Here is a 23702-nt window from a genome sequence, read left to right on the forward strand (position 1 = left end):
GGCTCATAGTAATGGCTGGAACGGAATAAATTGAGTGGTATCAAACACCTGGTTTTCCATGTGTTTTATACCATTCCATCCATTATTATGAGTTGTCCTCCCCTCACCAGCCTCCTCTGGTTGACTGAGGTAGTCACTGCCATGCTATTACACCCATTGTGAGTTTAGTTATATTATTGAGTCTGAAGATCCTAACCCAGAAGTGGGTTACCATTTATTGTTTTCTATGCGCCACACACACACACACACACACACACACACGACTCCATCCAACAGCATCTACCATACCCATCTACATTCAACCTTTTCGATTGACACTGATTTTCTTGGTTGTGTAGCTCACATCCTTGCACAGAGCTCTAGTCCACATGTCTTTGCTGTCACATCCATAGTTCCTCCCAAACCAGTGTACTGCATGTATGACGCACCTTGACTCTGATTTCACAGTCTGGCGTTGAAAGCATTGACGTCTGTAACCCACCCACCCAATATTCAGTGCAGACACGGCACAGTACTTTAAATGTATTACCCCTGTCCCATTAATGAAAGGCAGTTGAGATCATATTGTAATATTACCACATCTCAGTGGCTTCCTCTCATCACCTTCATATACTGTTCTGAGAAGACCGGATAGGTGAAAGCAATGTAGGGAAGTGTGCTAAAAGTCTTTATTTCACCGGTTTCCTTCATTGGATCAGTGTAGATGAAGGAAAGGATGCGATGAGAGCCATTGAGATGCTCTTCATACAAACATAAATATGTTTCACCTTATGAGAGTACACACGTCTCTTATCTGTGTGGAGGTGGGGTTCCAAGTATGAGATATTGACGGTGAACAAGTATTTAATTGTGCTTCATAATGGTCCATATTTCAGGTAGTAGTCAATGAGAATGACATTGCCCCTAGACACTGATCTAATATAATTTTGGAGTTTTACCCCTAATGAGATTTTGGAATCAGTATTTGGGGTAACCTGTGCATTTTAGGGCAATCTGATTTCTAGGGCTCTAACTCAATTTGTCTTTCTGTGATTCCTTGTGTCCTATCTCTCCCCCCCCCCCCCCCCCTCCTCAAATGTATTTGAGGAGAAGGTCCCTCTCGGGCATTCTACCCAGGGACCTACCCATTTCAGTGTATTTTCAGTGACACTTTACAGGTGGTCCTAAATCCCCAGTTAAATTACTCTAGCGCCCCCAAGCGTTCTTTCAATGTTTTTTCTTATACGAGCCAGTCTGCGTCACTTGCAAATCCCCTTTTCTCTAAAATCATATTAACGTTTGTTAGTACATCAACACTATGTAACTCTTTGAAGTATATTTTACTTAAGTTATTTTACATTTATGTAGAATAAATGAAACCATATTTACGTGTATATCGGTAAAATAAAATGACCAAGTTATGTCTTAACTATTATACACAAAGACGTCTACAACCACTATGAGCTTTGAACCAATATACCTTATGTGGAAAGAAATAACGAAACCCTATTGATCATATCACCATGCGCTCGTTACTGGTGTCTTGAATGTACGAATTAAGATGCCAGTGGCAAGGCTTCTCAAACTAATCCTAGTTATATGCTACTTTATATTAAAACAATGTAAACGAAATAGGCTATTCATACTATTCCTTCCAGAAGTCTGTTGAAAGTAGCCTAATTTCTGCCCCACGTTAGAGGCGAGTACTTTTGAGCTATGCGCGTGTAATAGCCTAATACCGGTGCTCTGAGCTACAACGTTCTCTGCTGTTCCTCTCTCTTCATGCGGCCAATCAATGAATGGATGTGTGTTGCTGGCTGGCTCTCACAGGGACCAATCCGGTTGCCTCACCGTTGATCAATTCTCTTCGGGCGCTGCACAGATGCAGTGATCTACTCATATTGGGATGGGTTTCTTGAACGCTCCACTCTTGATCTTGGGTGTAATTTGACAAAATGTAGGAATTGAGCATACCTATGTTAAATAGATTCAGGTCATTTTCATGGATAGTCGGTTTTAGATGAATGCTGTGAAGTTAGTCTCGTGTACCTGAAAGTGATCTATCCGAATGTTAAATACAGATTAGTGAGCGCCACTGAGGTGTATAAATGAACGGTGGGCGCGCTTTCATTGTTGACGCTCACCAACGTGCGCGCACTTGCCAACGTCAAGTTTCCGCCCTCTTCCCTTGCTGGCCAATCACTTTTCTCCCCCATCTACTACATTCTTCCGGTATTATGGCGGCTTGCAGTTTAATGGACAACCAGTGTGAAATGTTATGATTATGAAAAGTTTTCGGTGAAACCGGTGGATTAAGGATGCTCGTGACCGTGATGTTACAATTTCCCGTCTGTCGGCCGTCAGTTCGAGCAGTGCTTCACTGTCAGAGGCGCTTTAGCAAGGTGTGCAACCTTATTAAACCGTTTTCTGTTATGAAATGTAGCTGTACTGGCCTGCTGAGTACAGTATCATTGGGTTGTGTAGCCAGCCTTCTCCAAATCAGTGGTGTAGCATTGTCCTATGACCGCTCAGGTACATAGGTGTGGGCGTGTCCTCTGACAAACCATTGGATGGATCTATGAATAGCCCTGAAAGTGTTCTGACGGCCAAACAAGACTGCGCTGTAAACTGTCATGTAATTTGTGTCTCTTGTGTGTGACCACAAGGTTCAATTTTTTTTTAGGGGTGTTTGGTGGGAGGGGACAGTTCTCAATTAAGCATATTATTGGGTCCTCTCTCTCTCTCTCTCTCTCTGAAATATGCAACTACGAATGTATGTATGATCATAATACCATACGTTTTATGAATACCATATTGTGCGAAGATTTGATTTAAAACAATTACATGGTAATAGTATGATCCCCTTGTCTGTATTGTTGTTCATATTGACCCCTGTGCTCTCTCCTATTCCCTTGTTTCCTAATTTCTTTGCCTTTATATACAGGCATACCCTGCTCTGTCTGAGCATGTGCGGGTGTTTGAATCTCTCAGAGAGAGGCAGGGACAGCAGAGGACAAGCGGCGCCACGAAACAGGCCTTCAGTGTCCGATTGGCTGATGGCAGGACGGTGAATGGCACCACAGCCGTGACCACACCCTCAATCATCGCTCAGAACGCACGGTTAGCCTCTCAGATGTGTGTTTTTATAATGTATTATTCAGAATCCTAAAAGTCAGGGAAGGGTTATCCCCAGTGCTCAATAGGTGCTGGTACTTATTGAGTGCCGGTACTGTTTTATATTTAGGTAAAGGAACTCTGCAATACTTTTGAGCTAATATTCTGTAAGAGGTGCAGGAACTCGAGCAGCAGAAATGTTGAGGTGCCGGTACTCTGCTCCATTGAGCTTCTGTCCAGTTCAAGCACCGTTTATCCCTCAGAACACATGCCGTGTTTAGACAGGCAGTCCAATTCTCTTATTTTTTTCCACTAATTGGTCTTTTGATTCATCAGATCTTTTCACATCAGGTTGTTTTTAGAGCTGATCTGATTGGTTAAAAGACCAATTAGTGAAAAAAAATATCAGAATTGGGCTGCCTGTCTAAATGCAGCCTTAGTAACTCCCTGCAGAGTCCAACAGGCCTTTCTCAGTCCCTGGGACACCTATGTGCCCCTCTCTTTGCTTTCAGATTGGAATTTGGTGAAATTGGATAGGTGTAAGCAAACATATTTACATTGTCTCTAACCCTCCAACACTCCATGTCTGTGCAGTGTGAAAGGTGCTCTGGTGTGCAGGGTGAATGGAGAGCTGTGCGAGCTGCTTCGCCCCCTGGAGGCTGACTGTGAACTACAGCTGCTAGGCTTCGACACCACAGAGGGCAAACAGGTACTTACTAAGGACATTCTCATTCATCTCACCCAATAGATCTTACATGGAGAGCAGTCAGAGGCAGAGGTTGACCTCTTCTCTCTCTTATCCCCTCTCGCTCATCTCTTTCATTTTCTCCCCAGGCTGTGTGGAGGACAGGAGTGTGTGTTGTGGGGTGGGTGTTAGAGAGGGTGTTTGGGGTGGATGTGTGGAGAGAGGGCGTGTCAGAGTCCGGCCTCTACTGTGACCACCTCCTGGAGAACAGGTAAGATATCTTCCTCTCTTTGTAATATAATATATGCCATTTTGCAGATGCTTTTATCCAAAGCAACTTAGTCATTACATTTTACCACACTAATCATCCCCTCACCTTTTGGCACCCCTTTAAGACAGAAAAGCTGCTTTGAGGGAGGGAAGGGAGGAAGGATGCATTTGTTCTCTAACAGAGCCCCTGGGAGGAGCTATCATGTAAATGCTCTGAGACTCCAGTTGATTGAAGAACAGATGAGTGGTCCTACTGTTACAGTCTACAGGTTTGTTGCTCAACATCTCACAGCCTGATACAACACAGTCATGGTCTGTTTTTAAGGAGAAATGACTGTACACTAGGATGACATGTCCATCTCTTCCTGTTCTGTGTGTGGGTCAGGTGTGGAGACAGCATAGGAGTCTGCAATGGTCCTCTCCTCCCTCACACTGGTCTCCTCAAGGTCTTCAAGATGCTGCAGGTATGTGTGTTTGTTTGTGTGTCAACCTGCCTGCCTTCCTGTCTGCATATCAGTTCAGTGTGGAATATACAGTTCTTGTCTTCTCCTCATGACATCTAAACTACGCTGGATGTAAAAATTGAATGTACAGGATAAAAAAACAACACTTAAATGGGATTCCATCGCATTTTCATCTCTACTGATGGTTATGTCACAAACCATGTTGAGTTATGTAGTGAACGTTCCCACTCTGGTCCTGCCACGCGTGCTGTAGCCAACAGCTGGCAGATACAGTGTGGGTATAGGCTACATGATGAGATTATTATGGACAAAAGAGCAAGATTCTTTTTATTTGTCAAAAGGCAGCCAAGCATCAGACCCTTGATACAGTATTTGTATTTGGAAAGGAGCATCAAGCTCATCACCTTGTGTTTTCACCACCCTGACGTTCATAGTAACTTATTTCATCTGTACTCTAATAAACTGTATGCTTTCCTGACGTGTCGTAGTGGGAGGACCACACAAACTTGTCATCGCCTGACTCCAACTTTACTTCGTTATGATGGTTATTATATAAATATTTGCGCATAAAAGCATTTCCACCACCGTTTTAATTTTAGACACTAAAAGGTCCCACCTTGTCTAGTGTGTTTTGTCTACATTTGGAAAGTTTACCTACAAATTTGCTGTTTCCATCCGGCCTGTCGTGACTTTTCTTTCTATCCAACATGTACTTTACTCGCTGAAAAAGGTTGGATGGAAACCTGGTTACTGTTTAACTCATAACATGGGCTGTGACATTACCATGCAATATAGCCATTAACTCTGACCTCTTCCTGATACTAATGTGTACTGGGACTGCACAGGTCACACTGGAAATTCCTTACTGGTAAATGACAATCACTTGTCAGTCACTGGCCAGTTAAACGACGCACTGGAGAACAACATCAGAACAACATGTCACACGGAAGACAAGCGAAAACAAAACGCTGCTTGTTTTTTCCCTAGAAGCATTAGAACTGTAGCTTGGTAGCCCGTGATGCCAACAATGACCTATTTGCTGGTGCTGAGCAATTAGTGCTTGAGGTCTGTTCAGTTTCGGTTTGGTGATCTGGTTTGTCTCTAGAGAAACTGCGCATCGAGCTCACAGAAAAAGTAATGAACTAAATCGAATTCAAATAATTGAACTGACGTTTGTCAATTAGTTGTTTTAAAAACGCAACATTTTGGTTAATCGCTCAGCACTACTGTTTGCTTTCAGAAGTGGAATTTCCATACTGGTATTGTACTGGTCAGAATGGAATTTCCACTTTCCACGCTGGGAGAGCAATATCCACAGGATGTTGTGATTGTCAGTCACCAGTTTCCTGCCCCCGCCAAGTCAAATCCTGTCAATCTTTATTGTCCCAAGGGGAAACGCAGCCCCTGCCTATTATCTGTAGTGCAGTGGTTCCAAAATGGTGGCTATGGAAGAAGGATGGCTGGTATGTATGTATGTATGTATGTATGTATGTATGTATGTTACTGCTCAAAAAAATAAAGGGAACACTAAAATAACACATCTTAGATCTGAATGAAATAATCTTAAATACTTTTTTCTTTACATGGTTGAATGTGCTGACAACAAAATCACACACAAATGGAAATCCAATTTATCAACCCATGGAGGTCTGGATTTGGAGTCACACTCAAAATTAAAGTGGAAAACCACACTACAGGCTGATCCAACTTCGATGTAATGTCCTTAAAACAAGTCAAAATGAGGCTCAGTAGTGTGTGTGGCCTCCACGTGCCTGTATGATCTCCCTACAATGCCTGGGCATGCTCCTGATGAGGTGGCGGATGGTCTCCTGAGGGATCTCCTCCCAGACCTGGACTAAAGCATCCGCCAACTCCTGGACAGTCTGTGGTGCAACGTGGCGTTGGTGGATGGAGCGAGACATGATGTCCCAGATGTGCTCAATTGGATTCAGGTCTAGGGAACGGGCGGGCCAGTCCATAGCATCAATGCCTTCCTCTTGCAGGAACTGCTGACACACTCCAGCCACATGAGGTCTAGCATTGTCTTGCATTAGGAGGAACCCAGGGCCAACCGCACCAGCATATGGTCTCACAAGGGGTCTGAGGATCTCATCTCGGTATCTAATGGCAGTCAGGCTTCCTGACTGTGGGGGGCTGTGCGGCCCCCCAAAGAAATGCCACCCCACACCATGACTGACCCACCTCCAAATCGGTCATGCTGGAGGATGTTGCAGGCAGTAGAACGTTCTCCACGGCGTCTCCAGACTCTGTCATATGTGCTCAGTGTGAACCTGCTTTCATCTGTGAAGAGCACAGGGCGCCAGTGGCGAATTTGCCAATCTTGGTGTTCTCTGGCAAATGCCAAACGTCCTGCACGGTGTTGGGCTGTAAGCACAACCCCCACCTGTGGACGGCGGGCCGTCATACCACCCTCATGGAGTCTGTTTCTGACCGTTTGAGCAGACACATGCACATTTGTGGCCTGCTGGAGGTCATTTTGCAGGGCTCTGGCAGTGCTCCTCCTGCTCCTCCTTGCACAAAGGCGGAGGTAGCGGTCCTGCTGGTGGGTTGTTGCCCTCCTACGGCCTCCTCCACGTCTCTTGATGTACTGGCCTGTCTCCTGGTAGCGCCTCCATGCTCTGGACACTACGCTGACAGACACGGCAAACCTTCTTGCCGCAGCTCGCATTGATGTGCCATCCTGGATGAGCTGCACTACCTGAGCCACTTGTGTGGGTTGTAGACTCCGTCTCATGCTACCACTAGAGTGAAAGCACCGCCAGCATTCAAAAGTGACCAAAACATCAGCCAGGAAGCATAGGAACTGAGAAGTGGTCTGTGGTCTCCACCTGCAGAACCACTCCTTTATTGGGGGTGTCTTGCTTATTGCCTATAATTTCCACCTGTTGTCTATTCCATTTGCACAACAGCATGTGAAATTTATTGTCAATCAGTGTTGCTTCCTAAGTGGACAGTTTGATTTCACAGAAGTGTGATTGACTTGGCGTTACATTGTGTTGTTTAAGTGTTCCCTTTATTTTTTTGAGCAGTGTATATAAAATACTCACTACCTACCGGTCAAAAGTTTTAGAACACCTACTCATTCAAGAGTTTTTCTTTGTTTTTTTTCTTTTTTCTACATTGTAGAATAATAGTGAAGACATGAAAACTATGAAATAACACATATGGAACCCATGTAGTAACCAAAAAAGTGTTAAACAAATCACAATATATTTGAGATTCTTCAAAGTAGCCACTCTTTTGCCTTGATAACAGCTTTGCACACTCTTGGCATTATCTCAACCCGCTTCATGAGGTAGTCACCTGGAATGCATTTTAATAAACAGGTGTACCGCCTTAGTGCAGTTGTAAAAACCATCAAGCTCTATGATGAAACTAGCTCTCATGAGGACCGCCACAGGAATGGAAGACCCAGAGTTACCTCTGCTGCAGAGGATAAGTTAATTAGAGTTAACTGCACCTCAGATTGCAGCCCAAATTAATGCTTCACGGTGTTCTAGTAATAAACACATCTCAACATCAACTGTTCAGAGGAGACTGCGTGAATCAGGCCTTCATGGTCACATTGCTGCAAAGAAACCACTACTAAAGGACACCGATAAGAAGAAGAGACTTGCTTGGGCCAAGAAACATGAGCAATGGACATGAGACTGGTGGAAATCTGTCATTTGGTCTAATGAATTCAAATTTGAGATTTTTGGTTCCAACCGCCGTGTCTTTGTGAGACACAGAGTAGGTGAACGGATGATCTCCGCATGTGTGGTTCCCACCTTGAAGCATGGAGGAGGAGGTGTGATGGTGTGGGGGTGCTTTGCTGGTGACAGTCTGATTTATTTAGAATTCAAGGCACACTTAACCAGCATGGCTACCACAGCATTCTGCAGCGATACACCATCCCATCTGGTTTGGGCTTAGTGGGGCTATCATTTGTTAAACGCAACAATTTCAAAGATTTTACTGAGTTATAGTTCATATAAGGAAATCATTCAATTGAAATAAAACCATTAGGCCCTAATCTATTGTTTTCACATGACTGGGAATACAGATCTGCATCTGTTGGTCACAGATACCTTAAACTACCATTTGCCTCATGCAGCGCGACACATCTCCTTTGCGTAGAGTTGATCTCGTCATGGTATCTCTGCGTTAAAATTGCCATCGATAAAATGCATTTGTGTTAATTGTCCATCCGTAGCTTATGCCTGCCCATACCATAACCTCACCGCCACCATGGGACAGTCTGTTCACAACATTGACATCAGCAAACCACTCGCCCTCCTGACGCCATACATGTGGTCTGCGGTTGTGAGACTGGTTGAACTTACTGCCAAATTCTCTAAAACGACGGCTTATGGTAGAGATATTAACAGTACATTTTCAGGCAACAGCTCTGGTGGACATTCCTGCAGTCAGCATGTCAATTGCACACTCCCTCAAAACTTGAGACATCTGTGGCATTGTTGTGCGACACAACGGCACATTTTAGAGTGGCCTTTTATTGACCACAGCACAAGGTGCACCGGTGTAATGATCATTCTGTTTAATCAGCTTCTTGATATGCCACACCTGTCTGGTGGATAGATTATCTTGGCAAAGGAGAAATGCTCACTAACAGGGATGTAAGCAAATTTGTTCACAAAAATTGAGAGAAATACGCTTTTTGTGCATATGGAACATTTATGATTTTATTTCAGCTCATGAAACATGAGACCAACACATTACATGTTGCCTTTTATATTTTTGTTCAGTATATTTGTCTTTTCTGCTACTCTCTCTTTCTCTGTCACACTCTGTCCCCCCTCTGTTCAGGTGTCTCCCGTAACGTTGACCAATCCTGTTGGCATGTCAGGCGTGATGCGTGTGATGGGTGTGGCCTTCCCAGGAGAGAGGGAGAGGGAGGAGTGGGAGAGGGAACAGGAGGAGACATGGAAGAGAGACCACAGACGCATCGGCAAGGTGAGGTGGACGGGGAGAGAAGATAAAAGATCTAGGCCCAATACGCATAGAAATATAAACAACTGGAGACAGGTTATTATTGGCACGGCAACGCTACTGTAGCTAGCCGAGTAGTGTAGAAACTATTGCTAACGAACTAACCTATTTTAGCGGGCTAGCTTAGCATCTTGGCTAACTGTGAGGCAAGTGCGACGGTATCTCAAATGGAGCGTTTACTGATATGGGGGGAGGTGTGTGTGTGTGTGTGTGTGTTTTGCCTCCAGGACCAGGAGCTGTTCTTCTTTAATGACGTCAGTCCTGGAAGCTGCTTCTTCCTGCCTAAAGGAGCTCACATCTACAACACACTCGCTGACTTTATCAAGGTAACACACGCGCACACACAGACACATCATAATTTTATCACTTTATCAAGGTAACACAGACGCATCACAATTTTATGCTTGAAATATTGTTTATTTTTATTGATATAAAATAGACTAACTTACACACAAATGTACTATACTTACCAATCCCTATTACTAGCTACTGCTTCTCCAAAATAGATCAGATATTCACAGGAAGCCTATCTTTGCAGCCAACTCCAACACCCCTGGAATGGCTTGTAGATTCTCCATCAGAAAAATGCCACTGGTCTCCTGGTCCCAGTTTTTCACAAGTTGTCTATCTGTATTTCGTCGATCGGATAGTGTTAAATGCATAGAAATAGAATGGTCAAACCATTAACTTGAATTAGGAGTCCAGTTCTATTCATTCTATTTCTATGCATTTAACACTATCTGACAGGCCAAATCCAGAACTGGGCCCTGAGCTCACACGCTGCTCGTAAAACCCCCTCCTAACTCTCCTGTAAAACTCCACCTTGCGCTTCAGCTCCATGTGCTTGTGAAACGGATGTCATTTCTCCTGCTCAGGCAGGTGCTGCTCAGGCAGGTGCTGGTTGTGATACCAGCAGCTGGCCATGTTTAGGGGCTTTCAGTGCCACTCACACTGCAAGATCTCTGAGAAACTCGGTCAGGACCAGACCTAAATTCACACACAAAATCAGTTCTATATGTACCCAAATGCATGCTAAACAAGGAATGTTGAGAAGTGCACTAAACTCAACAATGAACCAAATCTTTGTGAGAGTACACCATGATTCGTACCATTGATGATGGGATTTGAAGGTCTTGCAGGAAGATACTGATGTCTCAGTGCCATCCATGTTACAGACTGTTGAAATCGCTGGATGTAGAAGCGCATTTTTGAAAAGTTGATAATCTAAGATGGCAGAAACCAGAGTGAAACAGTATCTAGAGAGTTGGGCCAATGCGGTCTCTGTCTGAACGTTCCGAGAGCACCACTTTCTCCTCTATAGCCGTTGCTAAGTGATCATTGACACTTCCACATTATACTGTTTATTTCTGATAGTTTTCAAAATCGATGAAGATGCAATTTGTTGACACCAAAACACAATACCGACTTGGATACACATTATCCCAAATGCTAATCAGTAAAAATGTATTTTAAATTTGCTGCACTGTTTTGTTTGTTTACAGCGGGTCATTTCATAGGGAACTGTCAGAGGCACTCTTGTATTGTTACATCACCAACATCTCAAGAATAAGGTGCTAACATGTCAGCTGTTCTAAAACCTGGCAGAAATATCTTCATATATGGCTCTGGCAGAAACAAGTCCCTCGTCTAGTCGTGGTGTTGATGCGACCAAAACAGTTCCATATCAACATTGGTGCCTATCAACATTCTAAAGTTGCTCTTTTCAATTGTGAGATCATCATATTCAAATGTAAGTATTCTTATGAATAGAATGACCATGGCAAGGAAATTGACCGACTTTCAAATCAACACTGTTAATCTTATCAGCCAAACCTTCCAAATTCAAACATTCTACCAACTTTGCTTTGGTTGACTTAGCCAGAGTGAATTAACTAACGTACCCTATCTACTCTCGTCTGAGTGTGCCAGAGCGCAGAATAACTGATGAATTAACGAACGCGCAACACCCGTTAAATATGACCGGTGTCAGTAAACGTTGTCAAATTAACTTCATTTAATTGTTGCAAGCAGCACAGTTAGTCACTAACACTCTGGATAACATGCAAACAGCCTAACCAGCTCTGCTAGGGAGAGTAAAATGGTCAGAGTGAGGTGTTCTCTCATTATGTGTCTGGAAGTAGCTAGCAAGTTAACCAACTTTAGCCAGTTAGCTTGGGTGATTAACTGCTGTTGTGAGGTCAGAACGCTCGATCAACCCTACTCCTCGGTCAGGGCATCCAGTGTGTGCTCTGCAAGCTCCTAGAGCGGAACGTTCTGAATTTACGAATGGATAATCTGACAACGCTCTGAATTTACGAATGGAGAATCTGACAACGCTCTGAATTTACGAATGGAGAATCTGACAACTCTGAATTTATGAATGGAGAATCTGACAACGCTCTGAATTTACGAATGGAGAATCTGACAACGCTCTGAATTTACGAATGGAGAATCTGACAACTCTGAATTTACGAATGGAGAATCTGACAACTCTGAATTTACGAATGGAGAATCTGACAACACTCTGAATTTACGAATGGAGAATCTGACAACGCTCTGAATTTACGAATGGAGAATCTGACAACTCTCTGAATTTACGAATGGAGAATCTGACAACTCTCTGAATTTACGAATGGAGAATCTGACAACTCTGAATTTACGAATGGAGAATCTGACAACTCTGAATTTACGAATGGAGAATCTGACAACGCTCTGAATTTACGAACGCCCAGAGCGCTCTCTGAGCACACTCTGGCACTCCAGAGTGAATTTACTAACACCCCCTTACTATTTTTTTATGATTTTAGAAAAGAATGGCCACGACAATCAGCGAAGTTGGCTTCCGTGTGCGCACGCACACACACAGCCGCTCATTCAGACATCTTTACCCTGACGGTGACCTCAGGACACTCCTGTTGTAGTCAGGAAATCACCCCAATTACTACACTGTGACTGTCTGTTTTCCAAATAACCCTGGATGACACATGAACAGAGAAGAAATCTGTCTGTAATAATTAAGTTGTTACATCCCTCTGTTCCTCCCTTTCTCTCCACCCTCCCTTCCTTCTCTCCATACCCCCCCCAGACTGAGTACAGGAGGCGTGGCTTCCATGAGGTTGTGACCCCTACTCTATACAGCACTGCACTGTGGGAGCGTTCGGGTCACTGGGAACACTACAGTGGAAACATGTTTACTGTGACCGGTGACACACACACCTACATTCTCTCTCATACTCTGCCCCACACACTGTTCAGGACTTCTCAATAACAGCTCTCTCTGTTCCAGTCTGATGTTTGAGCAGCGTGTAAGGTCATGGAGGGATCTCCCGTTGCGTTGGGCCGATTTCGGGGCACTGCATCGGAACGAGTTGTCCGGCGCTCTGGGTGGTCTCACCAGGGTCCGCAGGTTCTGCCAGGACGACGCACACATCTTCTGCACTCCTGAGCAGGTACACACACGATTCCTGTCATTTGAACCTTTTGGGATATTTGTCTCACATTTTCCACCCTGGAAAGTCCTAGGACAGCAGACAGTGGGAGAAAGTTGGATTGTATCCCTGTATCCAATGATTCCCTTATACCATTAAACCACACACACTGATTCACATGATATTGTGAGGTTTGTTTTCTACTTTGGCTAATCCAATCACTGGAACAGTCAATAAATGAACTGTTCCTCCTCACTCATCTCTGAGTTAACCCTTAACCCCCGGACTCATCTCTGAGTTAACCCTTAACCCCCGGACTCATCTCTGAGTTAACCCTTAACCCCTGGACTCATCTCTGAGTTAACCCTTAACCCCTGGACTCATCTCTGAGTTAACCCTTAACCCCTGGACTCATCTCTGAGTTAACCCTTAACCCCTGGACTCATCTCTGAGTTAACCCTTAACCCCTGGACTCATCTCTGAGTTAACCCTTAACCCCTGGACTCATCTCTGAGTTAACCCTTAACCCCTGGACTCATCTCTGAGTTAACCCTTAACCCCTGGACTCATCTCTGAGTTAACCCTTAACCCCTGGACTCATATCTGAGTTAACCCTTAACCCCTGGACTCATCTCTGAGTTAACCCTTAACCCTGAAAGCCCTGGACTCTCCAGTTTCACATCTGTTTATTTATACTGTCTCTCACAATATTGCATTTACATTCTCTATTCTGTCTCATCACCCTGTCCTCCTTTTCTGGCTGTACTCCTGCCCCCCAATCCCTTCCTGTACCCCCCCCACACTCTCTCTCTGTCTCTGTCTCTCTGTCTCTCTGTCTCTCTGTCTCTCTGTCTCTCTGTCTCTCTGTCTCTCTGTCTCTCTGTCTCTCTGTCTCTCTCTCTCTCTCTCTCTCTCTCTGTCTCTCTCTCTCTGTCTCTCTCTCTCTCTCTGTCTCTCTCTCTCTCTCTGTCTCTCTCTCTCTCTCTCTGTCTCTCTGTGTGTGTGTCAGTTGGAGGAGGAGATCATAGCGTGTTTGGACTTTGTGAGGAGTGTATCGAGTATTTGGATTCTCCTTCCACTGTCTCCTCTCCACCCTGCCTGGGGGAGCATGCACTGTGGGACCACGCTGAGCAGGTACACACATCACACACAACATACAGACAGATGTAAATGTGTGTTTACTGTCCCACAAGTGATGTCTATAAATTCCAGCACATAGCCTCTATTGTAATCATAATGGCATCATGTAATGAGGGACAATTATCCAATCAGTGTTGATAAATGGCCATGTGGATGTGACGAACTCAAAGCCCTGTCTGTTCCGTGGCTGCTGTCTATGCTCCCTGCCTCTTCCTCTGTGGAGTAAAGCTCAGGAAATTAACACAGAGAGGAGAAGCTCAATGAAGAAATTAGATCCTTTCTTTCCATTTTTCTCTTTCCCACTTTCTTCTCTTTCACTCCCCACCCTCTTGTCCCCCCCCTGCTCTCCTCTCTCTATCTCTTTCTCTCTGAGCAGCAGTTGGAGAGGAGTCTGCAGCAGTTTGGAGAGCGCTGGCAGCTCAACCCAGGAGATGGAGCGTTCTACGGGCCAAAGGTCAGTTACACAAGACCCTTCTGTCTGAACGTTGTGTAACGCTGCAACCCGCCCTGAACAGAGCCATGTTATTAACACTCACACACTCCATCTTCCTGTTGTCCTAGATTGACATCCAGATCAAGGACGCCATTGGTCGACAGCACCAGTGTGCCACCATCCAATTGGACTTCCAGCTACCAATCAGATTTGACCTGCAGTATGTGGGGTGAGTCGCTCATCTATGTCAGTTCAACCTGTGTGTTCTGGGATGTTCCCTGATGCAGCTTCTGCTCTTATCTAACTGATGGTACATTTAATTGGGTTGCACATGGCTGGCAACGTTATTAGACCGAGGGGTTTAAAGCTAGAATCCTTAAGTTGTTGCATTCATTTTTGGACTTATAAATGATTTATATATATATATATGTCTCAGCAAAAAAGAAACGTCCCTTTTTCAGGACCCCGTCTTTCAAAGATAATTAGTAAAAATCAGAATAACTTCACAGATCTTCATTGTAAGGGGTTTAACCTCTTGGGGCTAGGTGGGACGCTAGCGTGCCACCCGTGGTGCACTCCATCAACAGCAGGTGCATTTCAAGAGCGGCAAATTTGAATCCAAATAAATGTCAAAATTCAAATTTTTCAAAAATACAACTATGTTACACCATTTGAAAGATAAACATCTCCTTAATCTAACCACGTTTTACGATTTCAAAAAGGTTTTACGGCGAAAGCATAAATTTAGAGTATGTTAGGACAGTACATTTACAAGAGTTGTGTGTAATGTTTTGTCAAGTCAAAGACAGGGTCACCAAAACCATAAAACCAGCTAAAATGATGCACTAACTGTTTTGTTTTGTACACTTTGTACAAAATAATAAAACGCAGAACTACAGGATGTTTCTTAACATAACTCTTTATTAACTAGCTACAACTACCTGTTAGCCTATCTCCAACCACGATCAACTGCCATGACCTAACCGTCTGGGTGGTCTTAACCAATCACCGCACAGTATGATACGGCGGTAAAATGCATCCAATTATAATTCAGTATGTATTCACATATGAATATTACACTAACCTTTTACAATCTCCATCAGATGACACTCCTAGGACATTATGTTAGACAATGCATGCATTTTTAGTTCTATCAAGTTGATATTTATATACAAAAACAGCGTTTTACTATGGCATTGATGTTGAGGAAATCGTTTCCCTCCAATAACCGGCAGTCAAGTCAGCGTCACAAATTAAATAATTAAAATTAGAAAACATTGGTAAAATATTATATTGTCATTTAAAGAATTATAGATTTACATCTTTTGAACGCAATCAACTTGCCAGATTTAAAAATAACCTTACTGGGAAATCACACTTTGCAATAATCTGAGCACTGTGCCCAGAAAAATACGCGTTGCGATACAGACTAGACGTCATGTTGGGGAGATCTAAAATCGAAAATACTATGTAAATAATCCATTACCTTTGATTCTCTTCATCAGATGTCACTTCCAGGTATCACAGGTCCATAACGAATGTAGTTTTGTTCAAAAAAGCTCATCATTTATGTCCAAAAATCTCCGTCTCGTTAGCACATGATGTAAGCCAGCCGGACTTCTCGTCATGAACGAGGGGAAAAAATATATTTCCGTTCGTTCAAACATGTCAAACGTTGTATAGCATAAATCATTAGGGCCTTTTTTAACCAGAACATGAATAATATTCAAGGTGGACGAATGCATAGTCTTTTATAACGTATTGGAACGAGGGTACCCAACATGAAGTAGCGCGCCAGGTGTCTAATGGGACATCACCGTTCCATGGCTCTTGTTCGGTCAGATCTCCCTCCAGAAGACTCAAAACACTTTGTAAAGGCTGGTGACATCTAGTGGAAGCAATAGGAAGTGCCAAAATATTCCTAAACCCCTGTGTTTTTCAATGGGATAGGTTTAAAGTCAATACAACACATCAGGTATCCACTTCCTGTCAGAAAATGTCTCAGGGTTTTGCCTGCCAAATGAGTTCTGTTATACTCACAGACACCATTCAAACAGTTTTGGAAACTTTAGAGTGTTTTCTATCCATATATAATAAGTATATGCATATTCTAGTTACTGGGTAGGATTAGTAACCAGATTAAATCGGGTACATTTTTTTTATCCAGACGTGCAAATGCTGCCCCCTAGACCCAACAGGTTAAACACTGTTTCCCATGTTTGTTCAATGAACCATAAACAATTAATGAACATGCACCTGTGGAACGGTAAGCAATTAAGGTCACAATTATGAGAACTTAGGACACTAAAAAGGCTTTTCTACTGACTCTGGAAAAACACCAAAAGAAAGATGCCCAGGGTCCCAGCTCATCTGTGTGAACGTGCCTTAGGCATGCTGCAAGGAGGCATGAGGACTGCAGATGTGGCCAGGGCAATAAATTGCAATGTCCGTACTGAGACGCCTAAGACTGCGCTACAGGGAGACAGGACGGACAGCTGATCGTCCTCGCAGTGGCAGACCACGTGTAACAACACCTGCACAGGATCGGTACATCCGAACATCACACCTGGGGGACAGGTACAGGATGGCAACAACAACTGCTGAGTTACACCAGGAACGCACAATCCCTCCATCAGTGCTCAGACTGTCCGCAATAGGCTGAGAGGCTGGACTGAGGGCTTGTAGGCCTGTTGTAAGGCAGGTCCTCACCAGACATCACCGGCAACAACATCGCCTTTGGGCACAAACCCACCGTCGCTGGACCAGACAGGACTGGCAAAAATTGCTCTTCACTGACGAGTTGCGGTTTTATCTCACCAGGGGTGATGGTCGGACTCGCGTCTAGGGCCATTTTCCCCCCCCCAGAAATGTCCGAACTTGCAGGTGCCTTGGTGGAGGAATGGGGTAACATCTCACAGCAAGAACTGGCAAATCTGGTACATTCCATGAGGAGGAGATGCACTGCAGTACTTAATGCAGCTGGTGGCCACACCAGATACTGACTTACCTTTGTTCAGGGACATGTTATTCCCTTTCTGTTACTCACATGTCTGTGGAACTTGTTCAGTTTATGTCTCAGTTGTTGAATCTTGTTATGTTCATACAAATATTTACACGTTAAGTTTGCTGAAAATAAACGCAGTTGACAGTGAGAGGACGTGAGTGTTTATTTATACATACATACATACAGTTGAAGTCGGAAGTTTACATACATACAGTTGAAGTCGGAAGTTTACATACACTTAGGTTGGAGTCATTAAAACTTGTTTTTCAATCATTCCACAAATTTCTTGTTAACAAACTATAGTTTTGGCAAGTCGGTTAGGACATCTACTTTGTGCATGACACAAGTAATTTTTCCAACAATTATTTACAGACAGATTATTTCACTTATAATTCGCTGTATCACAATTCCAGTGGGTCAGAAGTTTACATACACTAAGTTGACTGTGCCTTTAAACAGCTTGGAACATTCCAGAAAATTGTCATTGCTTCAGAAGCTTCTAATTTACATCATTTGAGTCAATTGGAGGTGCACCTGTGGATATATTTCAAGGCCTACCTTCAAACTCAGTGCCTTTTTACTTGACAAGTTTGATTTATCCTTGGGAGCAATTTCCAAACGCCTGAAGGTACCACGTTCATCTGTACAAACAATAGTACGCAAGTATAAACACCATTGGCCCACGCAGCCGTCATACCGCTCAGGAAGGAGACGCGTTCTGTCTCCCAGAGATGAACGTACTTTGGTGCGAAAAGTGCAAATCAATCCCAGAACAACAGCAAAGGACCTTGTGAAGATGCTGTAGGAAACGGGTACAAAAGTGTCTACATCCACAGTAAAACGAGTCCTATATCGACATAACCTGAAAGGCCGCTCAGCAAGGAAGAAGCCACTGATCCAAAACCGCCATAAAAAAGCCAGACTACGGTTTGCAACTGCACATGGGGACAAAGATCGTACTTTTTGGAGAAATGTCCTCTGGTCTGATAAAACAAAAATAGAACTGTTTGGCCATAATGACCATCGTTATGTTTGGAGGAATAAGGGGGAGACTTGCAAGCCGAAGAACACCATCCCAACCATGAAGCATGGGGGTGGCAGCATCATGTTGTGGGGGTGCTTTGCTTCAGGAGGGACTGGTGCACTTCACAAAATAGATGGCATCATGAGGATGGAAAATGATGTGGATATATTGAAGCAACATCTCAAGACATCAGTCAGGAAGTTAAAGCTTGGTCGCAAATGGGTCTTCCAAATGGACAATGACCCCAAGCATACTTCCGAAGTTGTGGCAAAATGGCTTAAGGACAACAAAGTCAAGGTATTGGAGTGGCCATCACAAAGCCCTGACCTAAATTCTTTAGAAAATGTGTTGGCAGAACTGAAAAAGCATGTGCGAGCAAGGAGGCCTACAAACCTGACTCAGTTACACCAGCTCTGTCAGGAGGAATGGGCCAAAATTCACCCAACTTATTGTGGGACGCTTGTGGAAGGCTAACCAAAACATTTGACCCAAGTTAATCTATTTAAAGGCAATGCTACCAAATACTAATTGAGTGTATGTGAACTTTTGACCCACTGGGAATGTGATGAAAGAAATAAAAGCTGAAATAAATCATTCTCTCTACTATTATTCTGACATTTCACATTCTCTTAAAATAAAGTGGTGATCCTAACTTACCTAAGACAGGGAATTTCTACTAGGATTAAATGTCAGGAATTGTGAAAAATGAGTTTAAATGTATTTGGCTAAGGTGCATGTAAACTTCCAACTTTAACTGTACACACACTACTGTTCAAAAGTTTGGGGTTACTTAGAAATGTTCTTGTTTTTGGAAGGAAAAAAAATGAATTTGTCCTTAAAAGAACATCAAATTTCTCAGAAATAGGGTGTAGAGATTGCTAATGTTGTAAATGACTATTGTAGCTGGAAACGGCTGATTTAAAAAATAAATTATGGAATGTCTACCTAGGTGTAGAGGCCAATTATCAGCAACCATCACTCCTGTGTTCCAATGGCACGTTGTGTTTGCTAATACAAGTTTATCATTTGAAAAGGCTAATTGATCATTAGAAAACCCTTTTGCAAGTATGTTAGAACAGCTGAAAACTGTTGTGCTGATTTAAATTAGCAAAACTGGCCTTCTTTAGACTAGTTGAGTATGTGGATTATCAGCATTTGTAGGTTCGATTACAGGCTCAAAATGGCCAGAAACAAAGAACTTTCTTCTAAAACTCGTCAGTCTATTCATGTTCTGAGAAATAAAGGCTATTCCATGCAAGAAATTGCCAAGAAACTGAAGATCTCGTACAACGCTGTGTACTACTCCCTTCACAGAACAGCGCAAACAGTCTCTAACTAGAATAGAAAGAGGAGTGGGAGGCCCCGGTGCACAACTGAGCAAAAGGACAAGTACATTAGAATGGCTAGTTTGAGAAACAGACACCTCACAGTCCTCAACTGGCAGCTTCATTAAATAGTACCCGCAAAACACCAGTCTCAACGTCAGCAGTGAAGAGGAGACTCTGGGATGCTGGCCTTCTAGGCAGAGTTGCAAAGAAAAATACATATCTCAGACTGGGCAAAAGAACGGACACTGGACAATATTTGTAAACAACATAACTAAACACTGTATAGCCTCATAACAAGGTTAAACAAATGTTAATATCATGGATGGTCAGTCCTTGCATCCATAGCTCAGAATTTCACAGTGGTTACATTTCTCCAGGCTCATCCCTTAGCTTTTTACCAAACCAGAGGTGGGGTGTCCGCTTTGTTATTGTAGCTTTAAGACTGAAGTGATCTCCTCTTCCCTTGCTCTCTTTCACCCTTTCTCTCGCTCTCAGGGGGGATGGAGAGACCCACAGACCAGTGATGGTCCACACAGCTCTTCGGTCTCTTTCAGGCCTCTGTGGTTGTCTCCAGCGCAGGTCATCATTATTCCTGTAGGGGGAGGTAGTGAGTCGTATGCGCAACAGGTCAGGACTCATATCAGCTCTGGGGCCGTATCAAGCGTCTCAGATTTGGAGTGCTGATTTAGGGTCAGTTTTGCATTTTGAATCTCAATTCTTAAGATTACATGGAAAGGAGGAACCTGGTCCTAGATCAGCACTCCTGCTCTGAGACACATTATACACATGGCCCTTGTACTGCAGGCTGAAATCAACACCCCCCCCCCCCCCCCCATACACCCAAACATGTGACCAAACACAACATGACTCAGCACACATCAAAAGCTGTACCCCTCAGTGACCCCAGAGATGGAAGGCTAATCCAACACTGTACCCATACACGGTTCATCATGACTCTGAAAAGGACTTGATTTCAGGTTCATTTTGTGATCAGGTTTTCGTTTATTTAACACATGGGAACCAACAATGAAACAAAGCTAGGTACGTACATGCCACTACTCACATATCAATATATTCTACAAGTTCCATCTGCCACATGATTCATGAGCCAGCAGCAGGTAAGACCAGACACAGGAGAACATGGAATATAGACCTGTAATGTTTCTGAGGCCTTTATCAGGCCACGGCTCCTATTTCTCTCTTGACTTGTCTTGTGAAAAGTCTGCCAGTCACAACATTGCCAAAACATCCTCCTGTATGTAATGCATATGTAGACCCAGGGGAGGAGAGTCTATCAACACTGCTGATCTGGGGTCTGTCATGATGATACATAGCCAGGAAATACAGCCACCAGAGTCTCAGCCCTCAGGGTGGAATGTAAAAGGTGCCGTCCTTACTGTTATTCTACCGTAGCCTGGTTCCTGTCTCCTCTACCACCACTGTGAGTGATGTGTGTTTTGCTCTTGTTAAGGTGGTCCGACAGTTCCGCGAGGCCGGCTTCATGGCTGACGTGGATGATGACCAGGGTGCCACCTTAAATAAGAAGATCCGCTCTGCACAGCTGGCCCAGTACAACTACATATTTGGTAAGAGTGCATGGGTGAACATGGATTAGATTACTGTAGATTCTAAATAAACTGACGCAGGTTGTAAACATATTGATTCAGTAATTGTTTATGTGTGTGCGTGTCCAGTGTTGGTGAGAAGGAGTGTGAGAGTGGCACGGTGAGTGTAAGGACCAGAGGGGGGAAGCAGCTAGGGAGGAGACCGACAGAGGAGGTCCTGGCATCACTCTCACACCTACGAGACACACGGAGCAACCAGGATGACTTCTAACACACACACACACCTGTTGTGGATGAAGAATTGCTCACTGTACTTTTGTAATAAAATATAATTGAAATTATAAAACTCTTCTGGATGTCTTTTGAACACACTTTTTCTGTGTGTGTGTGTAACTCATTATGGACATGGTCATGTTAATTGGGCTGGTGTGTGTGTGTGTGTTTCATTGTGCAGTACTGGTTGGAGAGACATCCATTTTAGGAGTCTTATCAGGGTTTTCAGGCAACGGTTGTGATTGGTTGTTAATACTCAAATCAGCTCAGCCCTGTTACGTAAGACTGTCATCACTACCTTTAAAAGACTGGAATAAGAAATGCAGGATACGCAGGGAGCGTGGGGGGATTTGACTAAAATAGGAGAGAGAGCCCTGTGTTTAGTGGAAACAGGAAAGGCAGAACGAAGGTCGGAAGGTTTGAAGTTTTCCCCTCTTAATTGAGAGGGGGAGCGACGGAATGGAAAGGACATGAGTCACAACAGTGACAGAACAGCTCGGAGAGACAGGGAGGAGGGGGGGCATTATAACCCGGGGGGGGGGGTCACAGATCAAACACGGACTAGACTGGACAAAGAACCTCTTCAACAAAACGGCTATTGGCCAAAGGCGGCGGTTTTGTGTGCTTAGTTCTATGCGAGCACTTCACTGCCGAGACAGAAAGAGAAGGAGGCCGATAGGAGTTGAATTGGGTTCAGGCCAGGGGGCTTTTGGTGTGTATCGGTCCCTAGAGCCAGACACTGTAAGTGGGTGACCAGACCGTGAGCATTACCAGAGGAGGAGAGCTTGGACTTGGCCCCACGTTCCAATCACACAGATTAATGGTCAGGCGGTTTAAACGGACCAAAGAATGAAGCTTATTTCCAATACGCAGGATAAATGCCTTAAATTCCTTGTCCCCCTCTTGATTGACTTTCTTTCTCTGAAATGATTAAAGTCGGGGACTTGTTTGGTGCGGTAAGTGTTCCAGAGTGGTGACATGGACCATTAGTATCAGTGAACATTCCCCAAACCATTAGTTACTGATAACTATGAGCCCATCAGTCGGTCACTCTCCCCTCACAGCATTCCTTTTCCCTATCTCTCTCTCGCTCTAATCTCTTTCTCCCTACTCTTTCTCACTGTACTCTCTCTAGTTGCTTTCTCTGAACACACAAAGCCATCCTTCATTTGACAGAGTCGCACAGAGTTCATTCTGAAATTATTTTTAACCAGGGGGTTGAGAGAGAGGTGGGTTGGGGGGCAGAAAGAGAGGCGGACCTTTTGACGTTAAAGACAACAACAAAGGGAGGTGCAGATCACCATCTCCAGTCATAGGACTGCCTATAGGCTATAATGTAACATGTCAAGGCTATAGGAGGATGAAATGAAATCATTTGTTTAGGGGGTTCTTTATAAATATAGTAGGTAGCCTACAAGTCCAGGCAGGTACATAAATGACCCAGGATGCATCCCAAATGGCACCCTATTCCATTTGACCTGTCCCAAATGGCACACTATTCCCTATGTAGTTCACAGCGCTGTGGGTTCTGGTCTAAAGTAGTACACTATAAAGGGAATAGGGTGCCATATGGAACACACTCCAGTTTCAGGTCATCCTTTCTGTGGGAGGGGGTCCGGGAGGCAGGGAGGCAGGGTGACCGTGACCAGAGGAAGTCCAACAGAACGGTGGTGTGACGTCCTCATGGTGGTATTGTTCTGTTCTGCTGGTATCACTGAGAACCTGTCAGCCAATGATTGGTGGGACGCTGGACCTGAAATAGACCCCTGTGCCTGGACTCCCTTTCCCCTCCACCTCTGTAAAAATACCCTTCCTGTATGTGTGTGTATGTATGTTTAACTATCCTTGTGAGCACCAGAAGTCCTCGCAAGGATAGTAAAACAAGGAAAATTCATTTTGCTGGCCCCCTGAGGAAATATACTATTTTAGGCTTAGGGGTTAGTTTTAGGGTTACAATTAGGGATAGAATTAAGGTTAATGTT

At 43.9% G+C, this 23702-nt stretch overlaps 1 pseudogene across 1 annotated transcript; it reads left to right on the forward strand.

Annotated features, from left to right (window-relative positions):
* Positions 1-2184: 2184 nt before the first annotated feature.
* LOC106605803 (threonine--tRNA ligase 2, cytoplasmic-like) lies at positions 2185-21793 on the forward strand (annotated as a pseudogene). The gene is made up of 15 exons (XR_014392414.1): positions 2185-2381; positions 2924-3114; positions 3688-3802; positions 3928-4049; positions 4174-4317; positions 4434-4512; positions 9343-9489; positions 9753-9851; positions 12611-12974; positions 13963-14087; positions 14470-14547; positions 14655-14755; positions 20378-20509; positions 21354-21468; positions 21577-21793. The product of XR_014392414.1 is annotated as a threonine--tRNA ligase 2, cytoplasmic-like (transcript).
* Positions 21794-23702: the final 1909 nt, after the last annotated feature.

Source organism: Salmo salar, chromosome 05, assembly GCF_965601325.2.
Source record: "Salmo salar chromosome 05, fSalSal1, whole genome shotgun sequence".
In the NCBI taxonomy this organism is placed as follows: domain Eukaryota; kingdom Metazoa; phylum Chordata; class Actinopteri; order Salmoniformes; family Salmonidae; genus Salmo; species Salmo salar.